The sequence below is a fragment of the Belonocnema kinseyi genome, chromosome 1, assembly GCF_010883055.1.
Source record: "Belonocnema kinseyi isolate 2016_QV_RU_SX_M_011 chromosome 1, B_treatae_v1, whole genome shotgun sequence".
Classification (NCBI taxonomy): domain Eukaryota; kingdom Metazoa; phylum Arthropoda; class Insecta; order Hymenoptera; family Cynipidae; genus Belonocnema; species Belonocnema kinseyi.
This window is the reverse complement of record NC_046657.1, coordinates 132,981,953-132,996,151: the sequence shown is the minus strand read 5'-3', so window position 1 is coordinate 132,996,151 and position 14,199 is coordinate 132,981,953.

The following is a 14,199-nucleotide window of genomic DNA, read 5'->3' as shown; positions in this document are numbered from 1 at the left end:
GACTATATCGCGTTAAGGAGACCCGGGGCAAACTCAGACAATGGGCCTGCCAACTAGGAACGCATTCTGTGATAGTAGAAAAATGCAACAAATGTACAATGACGTTACAAGTGCCCAACAGGCAGATGACGAGACATGTAAAATCGTCTAAAAAATTAAACAGCTTGCGTCACTAACAGCTCTGACGGAAAAAGAAGCCGTCTTTTTCAAACAGCATTCCCTTAACGATGACGGTACCTGGAGAGCCAGCAGTACAAAAACCTGCATCTGGCTTCTCCACGTCCCAGATATGGCCCGGGAATTAGTACTTCATAAATACCATGACTCTGGACTTGCCGGATAGCCGGGTATGGCCAAGACCTTATGAGCCAGCTAACAACGCTTTTTCTGGCTCAAGATGAAAGAGGACATCAGGGAATACGTACAAAGTTGCTATCTTTGTGCTTGCTGCAAACCCCTTCGACTGCCCACCATGATCAACAGCGCCCTCGAGAGCCAAAGAACACTTAGGAAACCGTCTCCCTACACCTAATGGGTACTTATCCCCTATCGGGACGAGGAAAAATCTGCCTTCTTGTAGTAACCTACCTTTTTTTAAGATGGGTAGAGGTCTTCCCCCTGAGTAACGCTAAGGCCCCCCAGATTATCACTACAGTAGAACGCGAGGTTTTCTGTCGTTACGGTTATTCCAGAGCCCTACTTACCGATAACGGACCCCAATTTACTGGAAGAAATTGGCTCGAAGCTTGCCTCAAATAGTCTACCTTCTTCTGGACTACCCCTACTTACCACCCCACAGCCAATCCAACTAAACGCCGTAATCAATATCTTATAAAAGGTATGAGGTTACGTCTAACCGTGCCTCCTCACAAAGACTGGGATCTTGAGATTCCCGAAATTTTTTTTAACACCCGTACTCGAAGTAAAACTGCAACTGGGTTGACTCCCAGTGAAGTTTTTTTCTGAGCTAATCTCAGACGTCCTGGTGAATGGACCTTCCCAAGATCACCCGCATCCACTGGCAGTTCCAGGAACGCCCGGATCCATAAAGTGAGGCAACATCAGGCCCAGTACCTGAAGAAAAAAGCGCCGAAAGAAGCTGCTAAAGAATCCGCGCAAAAATACGAAAAATGCGCGAAAGAGTGACTCCACTGTCGCTCCAACAGAGTGGGATTTCCCATTAGAGAGTAGCCCCGTAACTCCTCGGAAACCTACACTAATCGCTACCTCAATGCGCGACCTCCAAACCGACCTACGCATTGAGAACAAATCGAGGCCCCCAGTGGGTGATCCTAATATCCAGGTCTCAACAAACTATAGGCCCCCAATGGATACCCCTGATCTCCAGGTCTCAAACAACTCTAGGCCGCAAATGGATGTTCCTGGTATCCATGTCGATTAAAATAAGGACCCACTTCTTCAAAATCCCACACGACTCTCTGGAGAGGCACCCAGATAACATACCGAACGCACGACTCTCTTAATCCCTCGAGACTACTGACGAACAGAGGACGCCCGAGAAAAATGTGTGAGCCCAGTCCGGTGGTCAGTCCACAACATCAAGGCCCTCTGGTCCAAGAATATTGTAGAGGGGTGCCTCAAAAAAGGCCCGAGATTGATCCGTTGATCCAGAATCTCGACAAAGATCCTCCCGTCCAGAAGCGCCGCCGAGGGAGGCCACGAAATACGCCCCAGACCATTCAAGGCCCGCCGAAGCAGGAACTCCGTCGAGGGCGGCCACCAAATCGGCCTCAGTGAATTTTTATCTCAAGAAAAAATACAGATAGAAACTCACTATCAACCGGAATTATTGCACATGCATTCATAAAACATAATTGATTTTAATAATATATAACTTAATTATTATAAACAATTTCTATAAACAAATTCTTATTAATGTTTTTTTATCATAGAAAAAATCGTTTATTTCACGCTAGTTGCTAATATTTTTTATAAGAGTCATAATTTGTAACAAAAAAATTAGTATGAGTTAACAAATATTGTTTTTATAAACATTTCTATAAACAAATTCTTTATAAACGAGTTTTTCTCATAGCTGAATTGATTTTTATGAACAAAAGTGATTCATAATTGTCTCTAAAGCCATTTATATACTTTAAGCTTTATCAAACATAAACAATATATATTGTTTATAACAATTTAGTTAAACAAGTCTCCTAATCGGCCGTTTCCTCGTAGAAAAAAATGTTTTTTTCATTAATAATTATTAGAGTGACATTTATGGCGGTGACTAACCAACGAATTTAAATAAAGAATAATTTATATGATTGTTATAATAAATTTTTTAAACAAAACTGTGATTTATTTTTTTTACATGCAAAAAGGACAGTTTTCCACTGAAATTATCCGACAATAAACTAACAGTGATTCCAAAATTGGATATGGGACATTCAATAATAATTTGCGTAATTGCTAATAACAATTTTAAAACAATGCGTGACAATCTGCGGTCAATCTTTAGGCTTCAAGCATGCAATGAAAAGATCTGAGGACTCAATGAGTTTGTGAATTAGGTCGCGCATAGTATGCAATCGAGAGATTTTACGTGTGTTGAACTGTCGAATGTACTTGATATCCCTTTTCCTGGCTTCAGAAGCTTTTTCTGAATACATGCCAATTGGCAGCATAAAATTCTCCATAACTTTTCCCCCATGTAGCAGTATTTTATGAACTGAAGAAGGCATGTAGTACCATGGATATAAGCTCACATACAGTTTTGCTGTCCTAAAAGCATACTCGTGGAAAAAGAGAGGAGGAATTTTTCTGCTACTAACTAACATTTGTAGTATGTTTCTAAACATTTTAATGAGTTCTTTATTTACTCCAGTTATTTCTGACACTTGATCAACATTCGAGAAAAACCTACGAGCCGTATTACCACAATTAGAGTTGCCAGGTCCTTGACTTGGTTGATCAATTATTATCCCCATCTTCTTTTGAAATTCGTTGCAAATCCTAATTCTAAACTAGATACAATTTCTTTCTTCTGCTTTACACGCTCTAGATCATTTATTTGTGATGGTGTCGCGTTGCAAATGTAGCAAGTAAAAGAAGATGGAGTATCATTGAAAGCTGTACAAACTTTTCCATCCAACATAGTTAGATTCATTTCTGTTGTCACTATATACACACAATTAGTCGCAGTAATTGTTGTGGGTCTAAGCTTCTGAACTTGCGTCTTAATATTTTTGATTTCCGATTTCGTTAATTCCTTTGTTTCCTTTGCATATTGAATCATGATAGGTATACAACGTTTTTGGTATAGAACCATATTGGCACCATTGATGCTGTGAAAAAAGAGCACATGTGAAAATAAAAAATGGCTAAAATAGGGATATTTATTTGGAATGAAATGGGGAGATTTTTGATTTCTAGTATGCAGCAAAAATTTGCCGTGAATTTTTGGAGCACCCTATTATACATTCTTGCATCAATACATTCTTTTTATTTCCTGTGTTTCTTCTATAATATCTTGCGTAATTAGACAATAAATCTATACACATTGCAACAACTTTAAATAATCAGCATGTGCGCCAGGCCTTGAAATCGTACTAGTAATTTTAATGTGAATAATACATATTTTTTAATACTGACAATCTCTTGATGTTAGCATTTCAATATTGCCAAAGACAGAGGCATTTTGATTACTTCCGCATTAAATGTGGCGAAAGATCAAGAAAAAATTCGGACAGAACTATAAAAGCTTATGCGATTAGAAGAATGAATACCTGATATCGAGAACGAAAATAAATTTACTTTTAAACAATATGATAGAAAATTCGACATAAAATATGGAAGTATGCATTGCCGTTATTCAGAATTTGTTAGGAAGGAGAAAATATAAAAATTGTTCAGTGTTAGGTGTATTGAATGGTTATTTTATTAAATTAGTTAGAAAGTTTTTTATTGATCTTTTCGGAGAGTTCGTTTTTCGGGTTTTCGGGTCGGATTTCAAACCTGCATCTCAGCTCCAAAAAATGTAAACCGGACGTTTCTTTTCCCAGGTAGTAATAAACTCGTCTGCCCTCTTTCGAAATCTGTCAGAAAATTCAAACAAAACCTATTAAATTAAGAACATCTGTGACGTGTGCCGAAGCAAAGGGGCTTGATTTTAAGAAATCGAAATCGAGGTTTTTACACCTTTCGATAGTTTTTGAGTTGCTCTTTTTAACGAAATCATCGCGAAAAAATTCCGAACGTTATTATTGTTAATAATTGAGTTATTAGGTACCCGAGAAATCCGATTTTCGTTTGAGAGCTCGAGATCCCGTGAAACACCTCCCACCACTGTCCACTCTATCTCCACGTCTCTTCGACCGCTCGCCCTCGAAAATGTCAGTTTTTCAGAGTAAGCCCCCCTTCTTCGGCGTACGCTACAACTGGTAAAGTTCGCGATTCGCGCTCGGTATTTGTTCTTTGCCTTTGAAATGCTCATCGTCACACTTACGTTGCACACTCGATTTTTGACGGACATTTGTAAATATATATTTTCTTAGCCACCTTAAAATAAATAAAAAAAATACAATACTTTCTTCAGAAATTTTTTTCTATCTCGCGTTGATATACTTTTTTACTTGCAATGTTATTTTTCACAAATAGAACAAAAATTACGCGTCCTATAGAGAAATGATTCTATAAGAATTTGTAGATCTTGTTCGGGATCACAATTTTTTTTAATTCATCTTTTTCCGTATCCTGCATAGTATTAACACAAAACGGAATTTTTGTACTTTTCCAAATTTTGTGGAATAAAAATTTGAATTTTGGATTTTCCCACAAAATCCAAACATTTGTTACGATAATCTTGTAGGGCTTTCAAAAATAAATGTTTTTCTTTTATTAATTTGTTTTCATATCGTGCGTTGTTTGGCTTACAATTTTAATTTTCGATTGAATTTTAAATTATTAAAAATGCTATTACTCTGAAAATTAGTTCTTATTCAAAAAACTCATAAGAATAAATTGTTCATCTTGTTTAATACTATAAATATCCATACATAAAATGTTCAAATGCAGTAAAGAAGTGGCTTTTAAAATTTTCAAAATGCGCTCACATTTTGATATTTTATGCACAATTACTGGTAAAAGAACTCTTTCTTTCTTTTCGGACCTAAAACTAGTGTACCAAAGACCGATTTGATCCGTTTATTTTTGTGCAAGTTATCCTTTTTACGGACCGACGACCGGACGGAGAGACCGACAAGTAGAAGCCAGTGTAAAAAATTAATTTCCTGCTTTAGGGAACCTTGAAACGCTTAGATCTTTCAAAAACTGTAGTGTCAAATTTCGGACAATGCTAATACTTTCTCAATCACAAATGATGAGACGCTCTATTCTCGGTTCGTCCTCAAGCTATTACCGATCTTTCCTAATACGCGCATACAACTTAAAAATTCTGCTTTGCACTAGAAAGCCATTTCCATAAGCATTTTATAAAATATTATACTTTTCTGCAGAACTTTTACCTAGTTTGAAACAAAGCTTAATTTTGGCTCTTTGTTCCATTACTCAAATTGTTACAAACTAAACAATCCTGATATTTTCAAACGTAAGCTGTACACAAGCGACTGAACTGATTGCCATGAATTAAAGTGCTTTAAACTAAGAATAAACCAGAGTAATTATTACACGCAAAAACTAAACCGTATCGCCTTAAAACGCTTGGAAAAAACCAGTCCCGGAACTTTTTGTATCAACTGTGTATGTCAAAACTAAGAATAGATCCATTATCCTAAATATCTGCCAAAGCATCATAAATCTTGATTTTTTTCACAGATTCAGCACCAACTATTACACAAGATGGTCACACATTCTATTTTTATAAAAAGCATGAACTAGGAATAGAGTCATACTTGGAATATACCGATGGAAGTTGGGGCCGGCCCGTAAGCGTTCTCATACGAGTACAATTAGACAGCAATGTATACGGCCGCGCCTACCCGGTTAAAGGATGGGTGGATCTGAGACGTCAAATAAAAATACACGTTGCAGGACTAGCCGAATTGGTACGAGCCCATCCACCAGTCCATCCACCACGAACCCCTTTACCACAAGATCAGCAACCACAAGTCCAACAACCGCAAGTCCAGCCACCTGTAAATCCACGTCAACAATGGGGACAAGGCCCATCACACGGATCTCTAGACAGAATGAGAAAATAATACAAATGTGTAAAATATATGTAATTTTCCGGAATAAAAAATAAAATTACTGCTACAAAGTAGTATTAATGTATTCATTCGTGCTCATTTTTATATATATTTTTGTCTTTTGTGTGCAGCTCATAAAGAAATTACGTATCAAGTCGCCGTTAGTCCTCCTTTGAAGGTTGCATTAGTGAGGATACTAATTGTAGTCCCAACAAATAAATTAGTTACATTTACCAGCAATTTATTTCCCAAGAAATAAAAGTAGTAAAGGTTACAAGTTTCGGCCCTTGGCGATATTGGCAGAACTGAATTTTGAGCATTGCTGCCAACATTCGCATCGAAATGTTTCGTCAAGTTTTCGATGATCACCATTTTAATCTGAACCTTTACGTATAATGTGTAAATACGTGGAAAATATTAAAGAGCCTACGCTTAGGGCACCTTTTCACGGAGGCCTGTTTTGAAATAATCGTGGTATTAATATTTTTCATCGGATTTCTTTCTAGTTACTTTGTTGGTTTATGGCAAATTTGATTGATTGATAACCTATAGATGAGAACTCGATGTGTCAAATAAATTCAACGAATACTTTAAAACAGGCCTCCGTGAAAAGGTATCCTTATTGATTGATTGATAAAACAATAAGAGAAACATGTCACACAGGCGACTATTCAGGTTTGACCTGAATAGTCACATTTCCACTGTCCCTATCTACTATCTAGCGAAAGCACTGCCAAGGGAGCGGGCTTGGAAACTGCTCGCAAATTTCACAAAGAAGCTTTGAGGCTTCAATGCAGAATCAGTCCGAGCTAAGAAGACCAAGGTGACTCGTTAAAGGGGAGTAGGCAGCCATTTGCAGGCACGCGAATGGACCTGAAAATGTTACCAGCGGGGACCTACTTGGAGGTTCTACTCCTAGTCTCTCCCTGGCCAGAAAAGGACAAGGAGACACTACACCCTAGTTTCGAGAGACATTTACATGTCTGAATAGTAAGAAAATATAAGATTGAATAGTAATATTATATAAGATCATATAATGGTAAGAATTACTACTTTAAGTAGTAAGATCAACTAATTTATTTGTAAAATAACTAATTTAATATTAAGACTTAATAACTAAAGTAGTAACGCTTACTGTTTAAAGTAGTAAACACAACTACCTGAAAGTAGTACCTAACATCCAAAGTTGTAGCGAGGACAAATAAAGTAGTAAGGACAACTACTACCAATCTTGCGAAGAAAAGTAGTAGCCTCAACCACATTAATAGCAGCGGCAGATATTACAAACTAAAATAGTCGGGCCTACTACTTTGTTAGTTGTCCCAAACTACTATTTTTTCTAGTGCAGGGTTTCCAAAAAGTCTGGAACCACATAAAGAACTGCAGATTAAATATTATTCAAGTAGATTGGTCATCAAAAATAAAAAAAAGCAGAAAACTTAACGTTTTTTTATTGCTAATATCTAGAATAGGGGTACCTATTTAAAAACACAAAAATGTCCTTAAAATTACATTGAAGGTTAAGTTAAAGGTAAAATTGAATGGCACTATTCGATTTCTGGTTGAAATTTATTCCCAAAATGAACTAGATCTGAGGTAATACGGAACCCTGCCGTTAACTCAAGCCGGGCCTTGCTTAATTTCGAATGAACTTGCGCATACCTACAAAGACACACTTGACCTATGACCTAAATACATATTAAAACCTAAACTTTCCCGCTCTTTTGATAGCCAATGTCAAAATAAGGTTTTTCATTAAAAAACACAAAGTCGACCTTAAAATGACATTGATGGTCAACTTCAAGGTCAAATTTAGTGTCACCGTTTGATTTCTCATTGAAACTGACTCCAAGAATGACCTTGCCCCATTTCATTAATATTTTAACTGGAGAGTTATTTAGATGTGTCCAGACTTTTTGGACGGCCTGTCTAATTACTTTTCGAAAAAATAATACCCGCTTTTTAAATTTATTAAAAATTAAAGGATGGTAAATTTTATTTTAAACTATTCAAGTTTTTTTTAATTTAATTTTTTTCCTACTCGTCCTTTAAGATCAAGATTATTCTGCTACTTGAATAATAGATTCCTGGTTTTCTTGCTCCTCGAAATTAAAGGGTTGGCTTTTTTGTACACAAGCACAGAAAGTAGAAACATTCCCATTAAAAAAATTTTAGGTTATGTTTTCAGTCTTACAATAACATCTAGCAGCCTCTTAAATCCACCCCTAGTATTTTGATGAAACTGGTTTGAAGATTTACCATATAAAACAGCTTACAAATTTTTAAATAAAAAATATTTACAAAATTTACATTAAAAAACTTCAGGTACAAGAAATTATTTTCCTTAATAACAAAAATTGAAGAAAAAAATGTATTGATTGGAGACTAGGGTCGTCCTTATTTAATCTTGGTGGATTTTTGTTTCCGAATTTGTTTCTTGTCATCCCCCTATTTTATTCAAATGACCAAAAAAATTATCTCTACCAAATTTAAGCGAAATCGGTTACTATTAAAATGTGGCCCTAAGTACTCAAAGTTTCCAATGCAATTAACATGAGGTAAAGTACCGTAAAATTTCAAATGCAGTTAGTTTATTTATATTTCATCTGAATCCTTTGGCTCTGTACATTATGATCTTTAGACAATGTTGAAAAAAAATATCTATAAAAAAATTTTTTGTTCAAAACTTGCAAAATAACGGATCCCTTTTGAACAAAAATTACAATTGCTACAATTAATAACAAAATCTCATCGAATTTGTATAAGAGGCAGATTTGTTTATTAGAAAGTACATGATGAAAATTAAAATTAACATGTTTGAAAACATTCAAGATGGCCCCCCAATTTTTGTCAATTGTATTGTTACAAAGTGTATGGTTAAAGTAGATCTCGAAATTTTCAGTGAAGTAAAAATGGGGCCTCATTACTATTTTTGAAATTTATATAATTTTTACAAATTTAAATAATATATGAAAAATTCTTTGGAAAGAATTTAGTGATTCTCAAAAGCACTTGCTTGAAAAGTTCGTACAGCTGCGGTATACTGGGATTTTTTTTTCTTATTGAAATTTGAAAACTTTTCACCGAATATTTGGCAATTTTTATTATTTTATTAGACAACCTTTCAAACTTAAAAAAATTAAGGGCGTTAGCCAATTATGGGTGTTCGTGCAAGTTGTCCCCTCTTTTGTGGTCTTACAGAAATTTAAGACAATTTAAGGGCAGACAGTGACTTTTTTCATTCTTGACGCCCTCACATTGTCTAAGTGGTGGTGTTTAATTTTAAATAATGTTTCTTCTATATTATTTGTTTATTTCATAAACAAATTTTATTTAAAAAATGCATTTTGTCCATTTATAGACAGAAAGTAATTGTTCTTCCTCTGATCGTCTTCAAATTCTATAAGTAATGATGTTTAGTGATGCAGACTTTTCATTCGATACTATTTCTTTATTTTATAAATAAATGCATAGTTTGGGCATTCATAGAAAGAAAAAAGTTTACTTTAGGTCTATACCATAAATGGCCAAACTATGCATTTATTTATAAAATTTACCTATAGAATAAACCAATAATACCGAGCGAGAATTCTTCACCACTGTAAATCGTTTCTCAGAAGACTTATTCCTGGTAATAAATATAAAATAAATTTTCCGACGGAGCCAAAACTTTTGTGAATGTATCGTATATAACGGGCGTATTAATAAAATTCAAGAAATTCATGGAATTTAAAGAATTCGTGAAATCCACAGAACTTACGGAATTTAAAAAATGCATATAAAGCCTGGGCGCCCGGAAATCACGGATTTAATGGAATTAGCGGAATTCACGGAATTCATAAAATTCAATGAATACGGTAAATTTAACGAAATGAAGGAATTCACGGAATTTAAGGGATTTATGGACTCCCACGAATTCCTTGAATACTGTAAATTCCATGAATTGCGTGAATTCCTTGAATTCCGTAAATTCCATTAATTGCATGAATTTCTTGATTTCAGTGAATTCCTTCAGTTTCATGAATTCTGTGTATTCATTTAAATCCTTAAAATTGATGAGTTCTATAACTTAAGCGTATTCCGCGAATTCCGTAAATTTCCTGAATTCCGTAAATTCATTAAATTCCTTCGATTCCATGAATTTTGCGAATCCCGCGAGTTCCATGTATCCCATAGATTCAGTACATTCCTTGATTTCCGTTATTACAGTTAATTTTTTCAATTCCGCGAATTCCTTGGATTCCGTGAATTTGGTGAATTTCATGAAATTTAGTGAATTCCTTTATTTCCATGGATTCCTTGAATCTCGTGGATACCATAAATGTTGTGAATTTCGTGAATTCAGAGAATTCCTTGAAGTCCGTGAATTCCTTGAATTTCATTAATTGCCTGACTTCCTTCTGCAAAATTTTCCTGTTATAAGCGCTCTGATACCCGTAGTGGAATGCTAGACGGTGACTAGACGATTTACAAGACTTTAAATACATGTATTGCAATTTTGTCATTCGAATACTATATTTGCAATTTTACCTTACACTTGTATTGTGGAAGTCTTATAGGAGTGATGTAGAATTCCAAACGTTTCTAACAGTGTAATTTAAAGACGATTAGAAAGAAAAACGATTAATTTCTGTCTCTGAATGTTCAAGATATGCATTTGTTTATCAAATTTGTTTATGAAATAAACCAATAATACCTATTTACAATTATCTGTCACTAAATATTACTGCTTATGCAGTTTGAAGTTGATTAGAGAGACGAGCAATTACTTTCTCTCTAGAAATGACCAAACTATGCAATTGTTTATAAAATTTATTTATAAAATAAACAGATAACATCAAATAGCCAATGTTTATTCGATAAAATCAAAAGAGTTCATCTTACAAATATATTCGGAAAATAAAATTTCTACGATGTTGATATTTTGTTAATATAATTTGTTTGTAACAGTTAGATTGGATATACAGCAAATTATTAATATACATTAGGTATTGCAACATTAATTTTGATCGAAAATGGGATTAATTAACTTATTTATTCAGAGATAAAAAATAATAATTAAACAATGTTAGATTTGCACCCTTTGTTTATTTATATAATAAATAGAAACTCATACAAATTAAAAAATCTAATCCATAGATGCAATAAACCAACTATTGCTGATTACTGTGACACCACTATTTTTTTCTAATTGAATATTGGGGTCCTCTAAGTAGCGCTTCTAAAAAATAATCCACTTTAAGCCGGTCGCCAGTCTTTTCTTGGGACAGATTTAAGAAAAATATTCTACACTTCCCAAAAACAATATAACCAAAAATGTGTACAAAAAAACACAAATAAATCAAAAAGTGTCCCTTTACAGGTCAGAAATATGGAATTCTCAGTTTCAAACCCCACAATTCCTAATCTGTAAGATTTCTCAATTAGTGACGCAGGCGATAATTGATAAGAGAGATAAGAGTGATATGAATAAAACGAACTATAAAACAAACAATATAAAATGAAATAAAACAATCGGGCAGCAACTCTAATTCGAACTAAATGGTTAGCTCAGTATCTACACAAGATTAGGCTATGGTAGAGTGGTCGGGTTTTAATGAATTGGAAAAATTCGATTTCAAAATGATAAATAAAATTGATTTATTGTTATCATTCTCCAAGGACTTGGGAGTACATTTATAATAATATGAACCGTGGCTTTAATAAATATTTTATCTTCCTACAATTTCCATAATCCTTAGATAATGCAAATTTACCAAATAATAACCAATTGTTTTGAAACTGAGCGAACATTTTTGAGGTTTAATTCAGATAAAATAGTAAGGGACATGATTCCGGACTCGGCACTCTGTTAACAATATTTCACAGACTCATAATATTAGAAATACAAATGACAATCGTAAAATAATAGATATGATTTTACCAAGAAGTAAATTATTTTTAAAAAATCAACATGATTAATATTTTAGGGCCTAATTCCTTGGCCAAACCATAAGGAAAAGGATGTAGATCCAACCTTAATACAAGTTAATCAGAGGATCGTTGAGGAGCACGTGGTTCACACCTTGAGTTCCTGCGCAGAGGACTAATAATAATTATTACGGTCAAGAGACAGATCCTCATGCAGGCTTGTTTTCCATTGGTCTGCCCTATCGCATTTTCTTCTTTTCGTTGTGTCTTCTTGTGCCACGCTGAACCAAGTCATCCACCAAGTTTCTTCCCTTATTCTCGATAAGCGGGAAAAGCGATCCTTGGAAAGTCGAGGCTAGTGGGGTGGCTAAATGCACTCCTGTGCGAGAATTGGAGAACGGGAGTCCATGCTTCGAAAGGCAGATGTGATTTTGGACTCCATGACTCCTAAAACAATAAGAGAAACATGTCACACAGGGATCAAGGGCAGCGAAAAAGCAGACTAGCTGGCAAAATGCGGCGCGGCCAGTGATCCCAGATCTGAAACGAGACGTGGTCCAATACTATGACACGTCTATGTCCGTGTGAATATGGTAGGAGACGATATAAATGCCTGGGTTGCCCGCGCAACCCATTTCTCCTCTTCTGAATTTGAAAACTCGAAGGTGCACGAGTGCCGGTCGGAACACTTCGGCGGTTCTGTTTATATCTCTATCTGCTTTGAAATAAAAATTATCAAAAATTCAACTACTTTGTTAAAATTTTTATTTCTTTTATTTAAAGGTTCATCTCTTTCGTTGAAAATAAATTTTTGAAACTGACAATTAATCTATACCATTTTTGGTTTAAAAATAATGTATTTCGTTAACAATTCGTCTTTCTTTGTAGAAATTAAATTGCTTTATGGAAAATTTATACTTTTTGATTAAAAATTACATTTTTCGGTTGAATTATCAACTGTAAATATTTTTTGGTTGGAAAGCCGTTTTGTTGTAAAGTCAACTATATTGTTAAAAATTAAAATCATAATTTTTGGGTGGCAAATTCGATTATTCACTTAAAGTTGAACTACTTGGTAAAAAAATTAATTTTTTCTTATTAAGGATTCATATATATAGTTGAAAATTCAACTATTTGCCTTTATATTAGGTTAAAAATTCAGCTTTTTTGTAGATAATACTCTTTTTGACTTTAAAATTTTAAATTTTCTTAAAATTCAATTGACCTTTTTTAGTAGAAATTCAATCTTTTTGGTTGAAAATGTATCATTTTTGGTCAAAAATGCAATTTTTTGGTTAAAATATGAACCGTACATTTTCTTGGGTTTAAAAGTCGATTATTTCACTAAGAGTTGAACTATTTTGTAAAAAAATACGTTTTTTTAACAAGGTTTTATAATTATGGTTGAAAATTTAACTTTTGGGTTGAAAATTGATATATTTTGTTAATTAGATTTTTTTCCTAACATTAAAAAAACTGCGAAATAAAAAAATTTTCTTAAAATCTTCCGGATTCTTTTTTTTTTAATTTTTAAAATGTTTTCAAATACTCACTTAAAATTTATTTGTCAAAATAAAAAATCATTTTCAATATTCTTAGCAATCACAACAATTTTTGTTATTCTTTTCAAATACCGTACAATTCTCAAAAATCTTTTTTTTTTAAATCTGCAAAAGTCTAAATCATGTTTCAAATTATTTGAAATAATTTCAAGTTTTAAATTTATTCTGAATCTTTTTTTAAATTAAAACTGTAGCGTTTAAACTTAAAATTTAGCTCATTACAAATTTAACAATTCAAGGCTTTCTATTTCGAACCATTCTGTTCAAATTTTATAGTTTCTAACAGTTGTTCGTAATGGATTTTTTTAAATGAACGGTCAAATATTGCTGATAATTAAAGAAATTTTCTTTTTTTATTTAAAAAATTTCAGTTTGTTCGGGTTTAACAAAGTAGTTGAATTTTTGATAGAAAAGAGGACATTTTACAAAATAATTACATTTTGAACATAATAATGAATTTTTCAATCAAATAATTGAGTTTTTATCCAAACGAGATGAATTCCAAAATCACCAATTTCTTAAATTTCTTTCAAATGCGGATCAAGATTTAAATAAGA